This window comes from Lagenorhynchus albirostris, chromosome 12, assembly GCF_949774975.1.
Source record: "Lagenorhynchus albirostris chromosome 12, mLagAlb1.1, whole genome shotgun sequence".
Taxonomy (NCBI): domain Eukaryota; kingdom Metazoa; phylum Chordata; class Mammalia; order Artiodactyla; family Delphinidae; genus Lagenorhynchus; species Lagenorhynchus albirostris.
Genome location: NC_083106.1, coordinates 13,065,255 through 13,081,827, shown reverse-complemented (window position 1 = coordinate 13,081,827; position 16,573 = coordinate 13,065,255). Strand labels below are relative to the sequence as shown.

The window sequence follows — 16,573 nt, the reverse complement described above, 5'->3', positions numbered from 1 at the left end:
GAGGCACATGTTCAGCACTTTATACACATTGCATCACATTTATGCTTGCAAACATCTTAGGAAGTGGGTCTCTATCCCTGCTGTTATATCTGAAGAAACTGAGGCTCAGAGCTGGTAAGTAACTTGACCATGGCGACAGAGCTATTCAATGGAGGAGCCAGGACAAAAGCTAAGGTCAACTTGACCCAAAGCTCATGTTCATCATGTCCATGCCTGCCCACAGGTAATTTAAACTTTGTTTGGAAACAGATCAACAATAGAAATATTATAGGAAAAACATGCATATTCACAAAGTGACAATTCTCAAAATGGTTTCCTCCAAAGATGTAGTACATTTGGTAATGAATATGATCACGCTTCTAAAAAAAAAACAGTAAAAATCTTGGAAGTCTTCTGTGAACCATGCCAGTTCTGCAAAATTTATTAATTGAATAAGTTCTTATTTAACACTTGCCTTTTGCCGGATATTGTGCTAGGTATCGGCACCACAGCAGGAATAACAGTATAAAGGAATTTCTTTGGATATTAGGGAAGTCTCTGGGGGGTAAGTGGAGATGGGAAGAGATAGTGAGGGTGAGAGTATCTATCAATCTAATATCAAACGTCCTGGCAGGGCTTCCCTGGTGGCGCAGTGGTTGAGAGTCCGCCTGCCGATGCTAGGGGACACGGGTTCATGCCCCGGCCCGGGAAGATTCCACATGCCTTTAGAGCAGCTGGGCCCGTGAACAATGGCCGCTGAGCCTGCGCGTCCGGAGCCTGTGCTCCGCAACGGGAGAGGCCACAACAGTGAGAGGTCCGCGTACCGCAAAAACAAAACAAAAACAAACAAACAAACAAAAAGCAACGACCTAGCTACTTACATCTAAGGACACTTTTATTTCTTTAAGCCTTCCATAAAAACGTATAATATTTCCGAGGATCCAGGACACCCCCTGGAAATGTCATACAGTTTTAAGCCTCTACAGTGAATTCATGCTTATACTCTACCTGTAGTAATCAGATGAAATAAAATGCTTTTTAACATCACATAGAATTATTCTCATCCACTGGGTATACAGTGGTCCTTGCATTTGCCCTTCTGCATGGTGCAATATTTTCCTTGTTAAGTAAGCAGAGATGCACTATCAGAAAAAGGCTTCTCAGCAGGAATGCCGTTGGATGGGTTCCCGTCCATCTTCGCTCCACATTTCCTTATCCATGTCCACCTTTCACTTTTCCAGAAAAGCCCATGCCTTGCAGCAAATGGGCTTCTACTATGAAGGCCACTATCTCTACAACTGTAAGTTAACAGGTAAATGCTTTCTTGCTTTTTAGTCTGTGAGTCAACCAGAATTTTTATCAATTTAGTTTTAGATTTGGCTGTTATAATAATGTCATGTGGGTGAGGATATGTACATGTCTCCTTTTCTTCAAAGCTCCTAGCCCTAGTGGTAAGAAACGTTAAGGAATGTTTTGGGTTTTTTTTAATTATTATTATTAAAAATTATACAAAGTTCATAGAAATGATAATGACTTAGACTTTCAACATTATGAGTTCAAATAAATTAGGACCCTGTAGGAAGATCCCTAAAAGCAGAGAGATATCTATGTGAGCAGGAAAATGGACGCCTTATTAACGAACAGGAAGAGCAAATTAACCTCCTTGTTAATTCCCTCCTGTGGCCACTGAACACCAAGGAGTAGTTGAGGAAACAGAGCAAAAAGGGTAGAATCTGCCACAACAGACACCTTATGTCGTTTGTTCTGTAAATTAGGTGGTTCTCTTAATCTTTCAGACTACAAATTCAGGAGGAAGGATGAGTGCCCACGGCTCTTGAGATCAGGTGCCATTGCCGTGGTGATTCATCTTATTTAATAAATGATACCATCTAATCCTTTGTAGTGATAAACACTTGTTTTCTCATTTCTAAAAATTGTAAATAAACTACCCTACCATGAGGTCTTTAAATATAGTTTTTAAGATTATTAAAACAGTGAATAAGTCTCCTCTCCCATGAGTGTGCTAATTACTGTTTTAGCTCTTGTTAACAGAAGAAACAGCTTAATAATAGTAACTTAACTGGAGGAGGTCAAACTGCTCATTCATTTGAATTTATGAGTACAAACCACCTTTTCATTAGATATCAGTGCAAAGTGTATATTTCATAGATACCTGCTATTGTTGCCACAAAGGATTTTAGAAACAAATATAATTTACCCAAAGTGTTCCACAGCTTTCAAAAGTATTAAACACACATGATGTCTAGCAGCTATGAAACCGAGAGAAAAACATTATTTTTCATTACAGGGGTGAAAATTGTTTCTCATTTCTCCAATTAAATGATTTTCAGAGGGTTCATCACCAGGAAAACCAGTATGTATGAACGCCGGAAATGCAGATGGCAGTCTCAGAAACGCTTATGCTAAATGGGAATCCAACTACAAGATTTCTCTCTATTGTTTGTGATAGCCACCCCATGATGGAAATAGTCTGGCTGTAAAACGATTTTTCAAAAGAAAAAGAAACAACTGTGGGAAGATTGCAAAGTTCTCTAGACAAACCTTCAAGTGACTCTTTTAAGTAAGGAAACGTTTATCGAAGGGTCAGAGTGGTTAGGAAAACTACTATGCCAGGAGCCAGGATCAGTCTTGCCGGAGCGACCGAGATTGTCCCAGGTGAGTGGGTGCCCCGGGGCGCAGGGCGGGTCCCCGCACGGCTGGCATCTGTTTGGCCGGGCGACCCTTGCTCTGTCTCCAGGAGCCCAGCGACTCCTAAGGCTGCGCGGGCTGCCCGGGACGCCCTGCCAGCAGCCTCCCGCTCGCGAGGAGCATCTCCCCTCCGCGGCTGCCGAGGCCAGCTCTGTCTCTCCGCCATCCTCAAGTCCTCCGACATTTTTCACAGAGAAAGGGAGGTAGGGAGTAGAGGAAACGGCCGAGTGTCTGCACCCAGCCTCTGCCGCAGCACGAGAAGAGGGAGAGGAGGAAGGCTGGCGGGTAAGCCGCTGTTAAACTGTAATTCTATCGATAATGAAAAGAATCATCATCACCTCTAGCAAGAGAGCCTCGGATACACCCACCCGGGCAGCGGCTAGGGGGTTGGCAGGCGTTCCACCTCCTCGCCCCCTCGAAGGCTGTGAAACCTACCTCAAGCCGTGCACACTAGAACTCCCTTCCCTCCGACCAGAGGGAGGGGAAAGAACAAAAGAGGCCCCCGCCCCCTACCCACACACCTCCGATATTTTATCTATGCTCAAGGTATGCATTTTTGCACCCCCTTTGGCTCACACCTTCACCACTTGCATTTTCCCAAAGGTGAAGCAAGAGAAAATACCACCCCGAGGTGATCGGTCGATTGGACACTGTTAATTTCACATTCGGTTTTCTAACAAACAGCCACCCCAATCGGCAGGTCCTCGCGCCCCGCGGGGTCTCCCGTCGCTCCCGGCCCTCGCTGCTGGATCCCCAAGGCGCCCAGCCCTCCGCTGGGGACCCGACTGAAGGTTCCCTGGGCCGGCAGGACACTCGCCCAGCCGGTCCGCAGCAGCCGGAGGGCGACGAGCGGACCGCGCAGAGGCTGCAACGCGGGATCCAACTTCCCAAAGCAGCGGCGCGGCCCGGGCTTCCTCCCGCGGCGCCGCGGGCAGCGCCGAGACCCCCGCGCCGGCTGACTGCCCCGCCCGGGCACAGGCAGTTGCACTCTCCACCCCCTCTTTCCTTCACCTCCGCACCCCCCCCCACACCTTTAAAAGATTCATCCATCGGTGCAGAGCAGACATTTTGATGTCATTTACTTAGCACCGCTCGGTATCAAAGGCAACATCTTACCCAGTCGCCTGGAGGTGTGGGCAGCGCACCGATGGGTCCGGGGGCGCGAGGCTGAGCTGCTCGGTCCTCTAGAGGAGCCGGTTTGCTGCCATCCGCCCAACTTCAGCTCCCCGCTGGCGAGGAGAAGGGAAGAGAGGCGAGGAGGGAGTGGTGGGGGAGGGGGAGGAGGGAGAGGTGGGCGGGGAGGGAGCGGGAGCCTCTCGGCAGCGCGCATGCGCCCCGCGGGCGGGCGCAGCCCCTCGCCCGGCTCAGCCAGAGGTGCCGCTTCTTCCCTGGGGGTGCGACCGCTTGAGTCGCGGCGCGCCTCCGCCCCTCCCTGGCCGCCAGGCCCAAGCGCGCTCGCCTCGGCTCGGCGCCCACGGCGCGGAGGGGCTCGGTTGCAGCTCCGGGCTCCGGCGCCGGGGGTCCGCGGCTTCGCGGGCACCTTGGAGACCTGGGAACCTCCCTTGATGAGAGAGGCTCTCGCGCCCAGGCTCATTCAACTTCACGTTCACCCGCAGCCCGCGTTATTTTACCCTGCGCTTCAGGCGAATGTTTGAAACCAGAATCCTGTCTTTAAGGAACAAAACAGGTGCAGCGGCGGGGTCCCAGTGGAGGCAGTCCCAGCGTGAGGGTTCAAAGAAGTAGGAAGTTAAGCAAATGTTGCTTACCAGAAGACTCGACTTTATCAAGGGCTCTTTACTTTATTGAAGTCCTCAGCCAGAATCTGACCCTTTTCCCTAAGAATGATCACAGATGCTCTCGGATCTGGGGCATATGTTCTGTCTCAGACGTCAGGACCCCTGGAGCCAGAGTTTTGAGTGAGAGATGCTGATGACAGGGCAAGAGTAGTGACTTACTAACAGAGATGTTGATGCTTGGGGCCTGAAGCATCCTTCGCGGACAGCTCCGTAGCGATCAGGTCTGATAATTGTGCTGCTCCCAAGCGGAGCCCAGCTTGGTAGTGAAGAAGCTTTGGATACTTAATGCATCCTCAGCGCTAGATTGCATCTCCGATGATTAGATTGAAGTGTCTGTGAGGGTGAATTAGGGAAGCGGGTGTCTTTCTCTTCAGATGTGGCATCTGTGGGAAGAGGAGAGAGTTCCTGGCAGGAATGATTAGGCTTTTTTTCTTATACCTATTTAAAACTGATTACTTGTAAATGTATATGGTTTCCCAATGCTTGTGTGCTTATGCATTCAAACAGCGTTATTATTTCACGCTCCTTTACTGAACACCCTCCTAGACTTCCCCCACCTCCACCCCTACTTGACTGCACTGTGTCTCGGCTTGCTCTAGGGCCTTCCTCTCTAGCTACACCCTGCTTCTGAGTACTAGTGATCTTCAAAGTGTATTCCCCAGGCTTGTGCTGGTCTGCAAATTGTTCTTTATTGCTCTCTAATGAGAGATATGTTTAGAAATTGAGAGGAAGACTTAGAAACTTTTATAGCAGTTTGGCGTTCCCTTGGCATCCAAGCACCTTAGCTAGTTGGACTTTGTATGTTTTATTTTATTTGTAAAGTAACTCATTTTTGTTGGATTTTACAAAAGTATTGGTCCACACACGGTGCATTGAAAATAAAAAAGTCCTTCATCAAAAATGGTTTGAGGGGCTTCCCTGGTGGCGCAGTGCTTGAGAGTCTGCCTGCCGATGCAGGGGACACGGGTTCGTGCCCCGGTCCGGGAAGATCCCACATGCCGCGGAGCGGCTGGGCCCGTGAGCCATGGCCGCTGAGCCTGCGCGTTCGGAGCCTGTGCTCCGCAACGCGAGAGGCCACAACGGTGAGAGGCCCGCGTACCGCAAAAAAAAAAAAAAAAAAAAAAAAAAAAAGTGGTTTGAGCATCACTGAATTCTGTATAACTCCCAGATTTATATCTCTATCTGACCTCTTCCAGAGCTCTTTTATGTCAACTACTTTTACATCTTCACTTGAAGATAATTATAATAGCTTTTACTGAACAATTACTGTGTGCCAAGTTCTGAGGTAAATGTTTCACATAGATTTCTTGTTTTCTCTACAAGATAGATAGTATTATTATGTTTCACAGGCACCTCAAAAGCAGAACTCCAAATATCTAACCCCTCCAAACCCATTTCTCTTCTGTTTCCACACAGTCACTCCAGACAAAAATTTAGAAGTTATCCTTGCTTTGTCTCTTTCACCCATACATCCAATTAATTAGCATGTCATGTTGTCTCCAAAATGTAGCCCCAATTCACCTACTTTTCTCCCTTCCCATTGGTATAACCTTAGTCTAAGCCTCTGTCAACACATTCTCCAAACAATAGCTGCGTGATCTTTTGCAAACATAACAAGATCACGTCATGCTTCAGCTTTCAACTCCCCAATGAGATTTCATTGCACTTTAAGTACAAACCCTAATCCTTAGCACAGCATAGAAGTATCTATTTAATATTGTCCCAGTCTACGTGTTCTATAGCCACATCGGCCTGTTTCTTGAATAAGTCTAACTTACAGTACTTGCTGTCCTTTTTGTCTGGAATCCTCTGCTCGCCCCTCCTCCCCCATAGTAGGTTCCTAAATATCCCACAGGTCTCCACTCAGATATCACCTACTCAGATAGGCCTTATCTAACCAACCACCCAACGTAATCTGCTCCAGTGTTCTTCTCTGTCAGATCCCCTTGCTTTATTTTCTTCCAGACATTTTTCACTATCTGAATCAGCTTGCATTTGTTTACTTGTTTATTATCTCCTCATCCCCCTCTACGATAGAGTCTCTCAAGAGGGTTCCCTACATTTTTCATTGTTTTATCTCTAATGCCCAGAATGGGATTTGACACATCGTGCATACTCAGTAAGTATTTAGTGAATGAATGCATGACTGAATGAATAAATAACACACTTAAAAAGTTTTCTTTATTTTTCCTGACACTTCTTCTTGGACCTCACTACTGCCTGTCAGAATCTGTTGGTTCCCAGAAGTGCGCAGGTAGACCATATTGTTTCCCCTGCCCATCCTGTCAAAGATGGATCCATGGAATGATACACATCTCAGCTAGATGCCAAAGTAGTGTTCCTAGAACCAACTTTAAAACAAACATACCTGATAAGAAAGACATCTTACTTCTGTGAACTTCCCTAAGTTGTAATAATGGCTGTTGGGGCAATTGTTTGCACCTATGACAACTTGGCTGTTCTGCTACTCATTTACTTGCTGAATTCAAATGCAACCTCTCGGTGACTTTCTTTCCTGGTTGTAGCTTGTTGTGTAATCCTTTGTGTATTAGCCAGAATCTTCAGTGATAACACTCTAGGAACTGGACAGGTCGCCATGTTCTGAGTGTTAGAGAGATGGGTGGAACCAGCCACTGCTTTAATGACCTTCATCACTTGCAGCCTCCGTGTGTATATCTGGGTCTTAGGAAATATCTGGAGTTCCAATGATATCAAATGATGGATAGGTCAATAATTCAACTCAATAAACTTTATTAATGTCTACTACAGCCTGGCATTATGTCTTCAAGTTTTTTGCAAAAAATGTAAATGTTATATAAAATGATTATAAGTGACTCAGAAATGGATTTCAGTTTATTTTGGCCATGGGGATGCCTTCTCTTCTCTTTATACAGAATTTCAGAGCTCATCACTAAACAGCTGTGTGGTAGATATGAAAAGCAGCATTTGATCATGAATATTTCCATGATATTACGAGTGTGTTTTTCAAGTAGAGAGAATCTGGATGCAGCAGCAGACTTTGCTATAGGAGGCAGACAGAAGATTTGAAGACAAAGTATGTGCAGACGAGATGCTGGAAAAACACAGAGCATCATAATATTTATAGCACATTTACTCATAATTAAGGGTATTTGTCATCATTAGGAGACATGGAATCTACCTCAGTTAGTTTGGTATCCTCCAAAGTTTATTTCAGAAGGAAATTATGTAACATCTTTACATTTTATTCTCTCTTTTCCCACATGCTCATTTATTTAAAAACATCTGCTTTACCTTTGAAAAGTGGAGGGAAAAGGAAGGAGTTCGTTTGAATCTAGGAAACCCTGACTGCGCCATCTGGGCAGACTTCTCCAGAGTGACGTGTGGAAGGATAGCTAAAATATGACCGCTTACACATGCTTTTTCTTTATTTTTAGTAAGTGGGGCTCCTCATGTTTCTTCGGCTAGTTTCATTCAAACTTTGGAAACAGGCTCTTCTCAGGGAAATTATTTAGATGGAAACTGAGTCACTTTGCTGTACACCTGACACTAACACAACATTGGAAATCAAGTATACTTCAATTTTTAAAAAGTGATAAGAAAAAAGAAGTGTGCAGAATCAGAGGAGACAAAAAACCAAATACTTGTATCTCTTCATTAACATTTGAAGAAGGTGAGAGAAAGGAAAGAAAGACAAGACAGTCTGCCTCCCAAATATAAAATGAGATATAATTAGGGTTACATATTTTATATATACTTTATTTTTAAATAAATCATTAGTTATTAATGTCTCCTTAATTGTTTAACTGACCATCATTGAACTTAAAGGGCTCAATATTATTCTTTCAGAATAGCATTAGTGATTTTATAGGGTAATTGGCATTTTTCACATTTCAATTGAATGAGTCCACTGAAGTAGATATAAACACCTTCATGTGATTTTTATCAGTTATGCCCAATTTTGTACACCATAAATTCTATATCGTCAAACCATTCCCACAATGCCTTGACAAGATAGAGCTGTTTTTGAGTCACACTAAGTACTTTATAGAATTTCTCAGTAGATGAACTCCGCATACTCACGCTCTGTTTGGTACAACAGATCTATCATGCAATGTTGGACAACAGTCCTCTGCTCCTCCACGGAAAAAGAGTGAAGTGTTTATCTCACTTAGAGAATATGATGATGATCAATGATTACAGTCAGATTCGTTGTGGATGGAGAAAAGTTCCAGAACTTAATGGTCAATGTTGTATTATTTTGAGATTTTTAAAGGCCCGTAGATGACGGTTGTGGGATTATGGAATAGGCTTCTGCTTTGTCAGACCTACTTCCAGAGCTGGATGGAAGGAAGAGGGGAGACAGGCAGTGGTTTAATTTCTCACCATCTTTACTATGTTTTGGTTCATGACAGAGCAAGTATAAAGTCAGAGGAGCATAAAGTCAACACAGATCTTTGTATATACGTGTATGGAGAGGGACAGTTTGCTAAAGATGTCTAGTATCCAGAAGGGCCCAGGTGACTAATTTTTAGTTCCATATTGAAATATACATAAGTTGCAGATCAGAAAAATCTATACTCGCATTGCAAAAGGCTTCTTAATGTCTCCATGATTTCTTGATTTTCTGTGAACTAGTTTTACAGCGTGAATATGTTAAAATATGATATGAAAATACTTTACAGTCCCACCTGTCTTCACATTTGAATATTAGTAGCATTTACCTAATCCTGAATGATTGCCTATTCGAGTTTCTTCCATCTCTTCATTCATTCATTCACCCATTCACTTACAAAGCTCTTAGAAAGCATCTGTGTTGACATTCTGGGGAATAGAAATGCAGTGGAAAATATAGTACCTTTCACTGAGAATTTATAATTCAAGTGAGATAGGCTTTACATACATGAAGTTGCCAGAGGAAATCAATGAGAACACTTAAGATAATGTGCTTTTATCTTTTCTTTCCAGGAGGTAGGCCAGAGAATGATGAAAAAGGAAATTGTAGGTTTTACAGTCAGAACTCTCAACTACACAGCATAGAAATGATACAGGATCAAAGCAGCCCATGGAATTGCACACGTAAAACTTTCTTTGTATTGCACGGGACTGGTTTAGAATGGCTTGCAGATTTGCAATAAGAATTCAAAGGAGAGATTGAGCATAGAACATATTTAAATAGAAAGTTACTGGTTATACTTTTGGTTGACGGCTACTTAGAAAATATTAAGCACCTTCAATGTGCAAGGCATTATGCAGGGCTCTGTGAGGGTTGCGTAGACGAATCAGAACATAAGAAATGAAGTGGTGAGGAGCATAGAGTCCAGAGAGATCATGCTCATGTGCTTATGAGTGACTGTGGCCCTCTGAGTGACCAGCAAAGAATAGAGACCAATCGTATATGCTGAGATGTGCAGAAGGGCATTTGGGTTGGAAACCACAATGTGGTATCAAGAGTGTGTGTTGGTTCAGTGAGAATTACAGGATATGTATAGGAAAACTTGATTAGTATGGCTTAGTTATATAACGGAATAAAGTTTCAAATGTCAGTTGAGGCTACACTGTGGTGGGAGAGGAGTTAAAATCTCAGATATGGCAAATTCATTTCATCTCCACACCAACTCTAACTAACTACGACTAGTACTGTGGTGAGTAGAATTCTTAGGCCACATCTAAGATTAAGGAAGAAATATGATGGTGATTATTAGCAATATCTGATATGTTATATCTGTCTAGTATTTGAAATTTCTCTTCTAGTCAATTAGGAGTCAAAGGAATTTGAAAAAGGGGGAACTGTCTATATTCAGGACAATAGTTCTCGAAGAACTCTCAAACTGTTGTTTTCCCTTTAAAGTCAGTACTCTGGAAACAATAAATTCACTTGATAAATAAGCTGGGATAGTGCAAATTGATCTCTGAATTTCTTTCTTGGGATTTGATAAATGCATATTAAAGGCTCTGAAAAGCTCCTTGACAAGTTCCGAAGCAAGGAGCAAAACAAATAGGAATCCCTAACCATATGGAGCTTATATTCTAGTAATAGAGACAAACACAAATCAAGGTAAATAAATAAAATGTACAGTAAGTTAGATAATTAAAAGTGATATGGGGGAAAAGTAAATCAGTAAAAGAGGACTGTGTGTGGGCATGTGAGTTGGAAAGGATTCTGAAATTGTACATAGGGTAGCAAAAAGGCCTCACTGAGAAGGTGATATTTGAGAAAAGATACGAAGGAAGCAAGAAATTGAGTTAGTGGATACCTGGAGAAAGAACATTCCAGCAGAGGTATCAGCCAGTGCAAAGGCCCTGAGGTGAGGGTATGTCTGTCATAGTCACAACAGTAATGAACACATGGGGGGAGTTGTATGAGATGAGGTTAGAAAGAGAAAGAGAAGGTAATCATGTACTGCCTCGTAGCTCAGGATGTTGGCTTATACTTTTGGAGAATTGGAGAGCTATCAGAAGGTTCTGAATAAAGGAGTGCCACGAAGGAAGCCATAGCCTCTGAGAAGATTATTTGCAATGTGTATATAACACAACTTCCTAAAAAACTACTAATTATCAATAAGAAAAAGACAACAACCAAATAGAAAATGGGGCAAAATGAGAATAGGACCACTCTGGCTATGGCCTGGGGGATGAGGGCAAGAGCAGAAGCCAGCAGTGGGGTTAGGGGACTATTGCAGTTGACTCCATGGGGAATGATGGTGGTGTGGACCAGAGTCGTACCAGTGGAAGTCTTCAGGAGCCGTCAGATGCTTGATACACTTTCGAAGTGGAGTTTACAGGATTTGCTGACTGGTTGGGTGTGTGGTATAAAAGAATTTGAGGAATCAAGGATGACCCCACTAGTTTTGGCCTGATCACTGAAACTTTCCTTTAATAATGATGCGCTGGACGTCCTTCTTCCACAGCCCGCCTATCCCCACAGCTCAGACCAATAAATTACTATAAACAGGCTTATCCAACAGGGCCTCTTGGTCCAAAGAGCAAGAGGTTTCCGGAAAGAGGCAATACCGAGAGACCTGCAGGCAGAGCCTGCTGGCTCTGCATCTATAGCGTCTCTTGGTGCAGCTCTGACCTTGAATCCTGGCTTCAGATCGTCTCCTTCTGTTTTTGCTCCTTTTGCCTCTGAAGGCCTCCTTTGGCGGTCTAGAATAGGAGTGCCACTCTATTACTCAAGTTCTTAAAAGAAATGAGGTCCTGCTTTCATGCTGCACTACCTGCTACCTGCTTCCAAAGCCCTTGCTGCCAACCACCTGCCAGTCTGCTTGCCCATCTATTTCCTATTGCCAAGTTCTTGACACCGAGATCTGCCTAGGAGCCAGGACATCTGCCTGTTGCCTACCGTTGGACCCCTCTGACGCTAGCAACTTGCCATCTTGGCCTGGACCCTTGCCTGTTCCCTGCTGTGACCATCCCTTAAAGCTCTGTGGCTTTTCCCGTGTTCACGTCTTTCCAGCTCTTAAGATAATTCATTCATTTAAGGATTCATTCATTCATATCTGCATTCATGCATTAAATTAACATTTACTGAGGGCTAACTCTGAGTCCTCTACCTGTTGGAGACCATAGGTAATAGGTGAATAACACATAAGCTCTATTTCCTATATCCTAGAGAATCTCCCAGAGTCTAGAAGGATGTGGCCTCATGAGGAAGACAGACACGTAAACCATATTTACAGTGAATTGCGATCATCGCCCTCCATCTACAATCATCTTTTAAAAACGGAGAAACATTTTGCTGCTATACAAAGAGCACGGTGCAGTGTTTTACGGCCGGGAATTGGAATTAATCTGATGGAGGCTAGAGTTTCAGCTCTCCCCTTCACTAGCTGGGTGACACTGGCAAGTTGATTTACCTCTGTAGCTTGAGTGTATTCATCTTTGAAATGGGAATAATAGCTAGACGTTTTATAGGATTGTTGCAAGGATTACATAAGACGTTCATGGAAAGTGCTTTATCATATCTTCTGACACATACTAAAGCACAATCAATTTTATCACGCCTTCACTTTCTTCTCTTCCCCCTCCTACATCTCCTAGCAGTCTAAGTGGCACTGATAGGAACCAGGGAGAGAATCCTTGGCATGAGGGAGACATTCTCTGATCTCAGGGGCTTGGGTTAGATGTCTAGGACTCTCCGAGCGCCCTGTACTGATCTGAGTCATAATATTGTTTAGTCATTGCCTATTTATTTGGTCATCTCCCTCATGAGCCTTTCGTTTCTTGTGGTCAAGGACTTGGCTTCCTCATCATCTTGCTCAGTGCCACATATGAAGAAGTACCGGTAAATATTTGTTGAATTAAAACAAAAGGATGGGGCTTCCCTGGTGGCGCAGCGGTTGAGAGTCCGCCTGCCGATGCAGGGGACGCGGGTTCGTGCCCCGGTCCGGGAAGATCCCACATGCCGCGGAGCGGCTGGGCTCGTGAGCCATGGCCGCTGAGCCTGCGCGTCCGGAGCCTGTGCTCCGCAACGGGAGAAGCCACAACAGTGAGAGGCCCGCGTACCGCAAAAAAAAAAAAGGATGACAAGGCTTCCCATTGGTGGTGCCAACTGCATTAAATTTGAAAGAAGGAATTTACCACATGAAAGAGGAATAAGACTGTTTCAAGCATTGAGAATAATGTGAACAGAGCTCTGTGACGGGGCACCTCCAATGCATTCAGGGAATCTCAGGTGTGCTGGAATCTCTATCTATCTGTGCACGGCATAAGCTTTTGAATTTTGAAAAGTGGGCAGAGCCAGATCCCAAAGGACCTTGTATGTATAATGACTGAAACGTTTGGACTTTTTTATGGGATGCAGAGCATGGGAGGATACGAAGTGGGGCCCTTGAGGCTTTTCAAGGTCTTGTCCTTACTTCTCTTTTTCAGCCTTTTCTCCTTGACTGACAGTTTATGCTCCAGGAACACGAAAATGTTTGTACACCATCCCTTCCCCACCCCTCGAACATCACAGTGCTTCTGCTTCCTGCTTTGTTGCTTGGCTTATGTGGTTCTCACTTCCCCCTGTTCACCAGCACCCCCCCAGGGCCCCCTCTCTGCAGGCTATTACTCATCCTGTAGCCCAGAAGTCACCCTTTCCAGAAAGTCTTCCCGAGTTCTGAGTTCCCTAACTCTCAGGCAGTCATCTGAGTTCACATTCAATGAGTGCCCACTGCGTGTCAAGCACCCTGGTGTTTACTTTATGTCTATAATTTGATGTAACCCTCAAAACTCTATAAAATAGGTGCTATTATCCTTTTTTAGAAATTGAGAAAACTGATATACTTTTGGGGGGATTTAGTCTACATTTTCAGATGAGTAAAAAAAAAAAAAAGAAGCCTAGATAAATTATCTAGGGTCAAAGAGTGGCTGAGCTATAGCACTTGATGCAGGGAGTATAATCCCCACTGGCTTTGAACTTGAACACTACACTTCACTATCTACTTTTTTTTTTTTTTTAAGCAGTATCAGTTTGGTGGAATACTAGGTTGACAGTTTTTTATTTGACCTTTCTGTGTCAAATCCCTTTTTACCATTCCTTGATGATATCTTGGGCAGATTCCATAATTACCTGGTCACTTTCCATTATTAAACTCACCCAGCCCAGTTTAAGTTTTTCTCTTTTTCAAAACCCTTTTTCTTCCCAGGCAGGACAGGCTCTTGGAATGAAGACTGGGCACAGTCTGCTCTGTCACTCTGTCCCCAGCCTCCTCTTTCTAGGAGCCACCAGATTGGAAGGAGTCAGGGAGGAGAAGTGTAGAGAAAAGGGCAAACATCTCTTTGCTTAACTGGTCTTGGCTGCTGTGCTCTGCTTGTTGGTGTATGTGCTTTGGAGACAGACACTAATGGGCTGGCATTTTCATTTGGATGCACAGGTCCAGATGCTGCTGTCTGTGAGCACGTGTGGGTTCTTAGGAGGGCCGTGCAGGGACACCCAATGTACAGTTCCCCTCTATCTCTTCCAGCACTTCCACAACCCCTCTCACACCAGGCCCTGCCACTGATGGTCTCCCCACAGACCCTTGTGGCTGGAATCTTCTCACTGAGTGGAAGTCCTCGTGACTGGGATGCCAGCAAGCTGGCTCCAACATAGATAAGTTTCACGATGTCCACACGATCATGAGAAATTCACACAATATTGTTATCCCCAAGGGTAGAGAGTGCAGAGAGGTATCCTGTCACTCGTACTCTGTCATCCATCTAGTCATGGGGTTGATGAGCAAATCTACAACCTTTGCAGATGTCCAATCAGGGTACTAAGGTGATGCTCCTCCTATAGCAGCACCCTTAGTCTATGGCTTTGCCTTTAAAAATATTTTTATACATAAAATATATCATTCATAATAACGTATATGCACAATTTAATGAACAATAATAAAAATAATAAAAGTAACTGCCGTGCATTTACCATTTTGAGAATTAAAACATTTCCCAGTACCTCAGCTGTCTCTGAGTATGCTCTCTGATTCTGGATTTTGTATTAATGCATTCTTATATATTAAAAGAAATTCCTAGCACCTGTATACTGCGTTTATTTTCTATTGCTGACATAGTAAATTACCACAAACTCGTGGCTTAAAAAATACGAATACATTATCTTACAATTCTGTAGGTTTCGGTTATGACATGGATTTCACTGACTCTAAAATCAAAGTTTTAATAGGGCTGCATTTCTTTCTAGACGCTCTAGGGGAGAGTCCATTCTCTTGCCTAGTTTCTAGAGACCACCTGTTATGAAACGCACGTCCATGGGCCCAGCGCACAGTGAGGCCAAAGAAACCAAAACGTCGGAGTTTGGAGCAGAGAAAGGTTTATTGCAGGGCCGTGCAAGGAGACAGTGGCTCATGCCTTAGAAACCCTGAACTCCCCGAAAGCTTTCAGCAAAGCTCTTTTGCGGGAAAGGTGAGGAAGGGGCGTGGTTAGTTGTTGCAGACTCCTTGGTGTCAGACCCTTTGTTCTTGAGGTCAGGTCAAGGTCAAGTCATGATGTTCCTGTAAACCTCCACCAAAACAAATGTTATTCTCTGTTCTGACAAAAAGGGCAAGGTCCCAAGGCTCAACTGTCGCCCTCCAAGGTCCAGGTCCTGGCTAAGAAGAGGGGGTCCCTGCAAGTGCCGGTTACCCTGCCCAGGAGAGGTCATCCAGCACCCAGTCTGCATCCTCCCGCCAGTGCTGAGGCCCAGCTGAAGAGGCAGATCTCAGTTGCCGGCTCCCTCAGGGCCAGGTCCCCAGACCCTGCCCAGCCGTCATCACTGAGGGAGCCAGGCGTCCAGGACCCCGCTGGCCCTCAGGCTTCTCGGGTAGCCCAAATGCAGGCTGGGTTGCACGGACTGAGACCCATGGAGACGGCCACTACCATCAGGTCACAGAGCTGGGGCTGGGGAAGAGGTTTGCTGCTGCTTCAAGGTCTGGGCCCAGCCCGTGGATTGCTGTGGCCAGGCCTCCGGAGCCCTGCAGGACACAGCCTCCCGCCTGTCCCCGGGGTCCCCCAGCTCGCCCGCCAACCCGAGGCCAGAGGGCCTGGAGGGCCCCGGGGGGAACCCCGATCCGCCTCTCACCACACTATCTGCCGTGAGGACCCCTGCAAGGCTGACAGTTGGCAGAAAAGGACCTCCAACCGCTGCACTAGGGTCCCCGCCCCTATTACACCTCCACATTCCTTGGCTCGTCGTCTTCTTACATCTTTTTTTTTTTTTTTTTTTTTTTTTTGCGGTACGCGGGCCTCTCACTGCTGTGGCCTCTCCCGCTGCGGAGCACAGGCTCTGGACGTGCAGGCTCAGCGGCCATGGCTCACGGGCCCAGCCGCTCCGCGGCACGTGGGATCCTCCCGGACCGGGACACGAACCCCTGTCCGCTGCATCAGCAGGCGGACCCTCAACCACCGCGCCACCAGGGAAGCCCCTTCTTCCATCTTTAAAGTTAGTAATGCTGCATCTCTCTGACCCTTCTTCCTTGGTCACACTTAGTCTCCCCCTAAGTGACTTTGTCACTTAGTCTCCTTCTGACCACAGCTGGAAGAGACTCTCTGCCTTTAAAGATCCATGTAATTAGATTGGACCCACCCGGATGATCGCCCCATCTCAAGGTCCTTAAGTTGACCACATCCTCCAAGTCTCTTTTACCAAG

The 16,573-nt window shown here is 45.2% G+C and overlaps 1 long non-coding RNA gene across 1 annotated transcript in view; it reads left to right on the top strand.

Moving 5' to 3' along the window:
• LOC132530723 (uncharacterized) overlaps positions 1 to 16,204 on the top strand; it is a 118,966-nt gene extending 102,762 nt beyond the window's left edge. Inside the window, exons 2-4 of the long non-coding RNA XR_009543863.1 lie at positions 2,331 to 2,655; positions 9,432 to 9,542; positions 14,414 to 16,204. This is a non-coding gene — a long non-coding RNA (uncharacterized LOC132530723). The remainder of the gene's footprint in view (positions 1 to 2,330; positions 2,656 to 9,431; positions 9,543 to 14,413) is intronic.
• Positions 16,205 to 16,573: the final 369 nt, after the last annotated feature.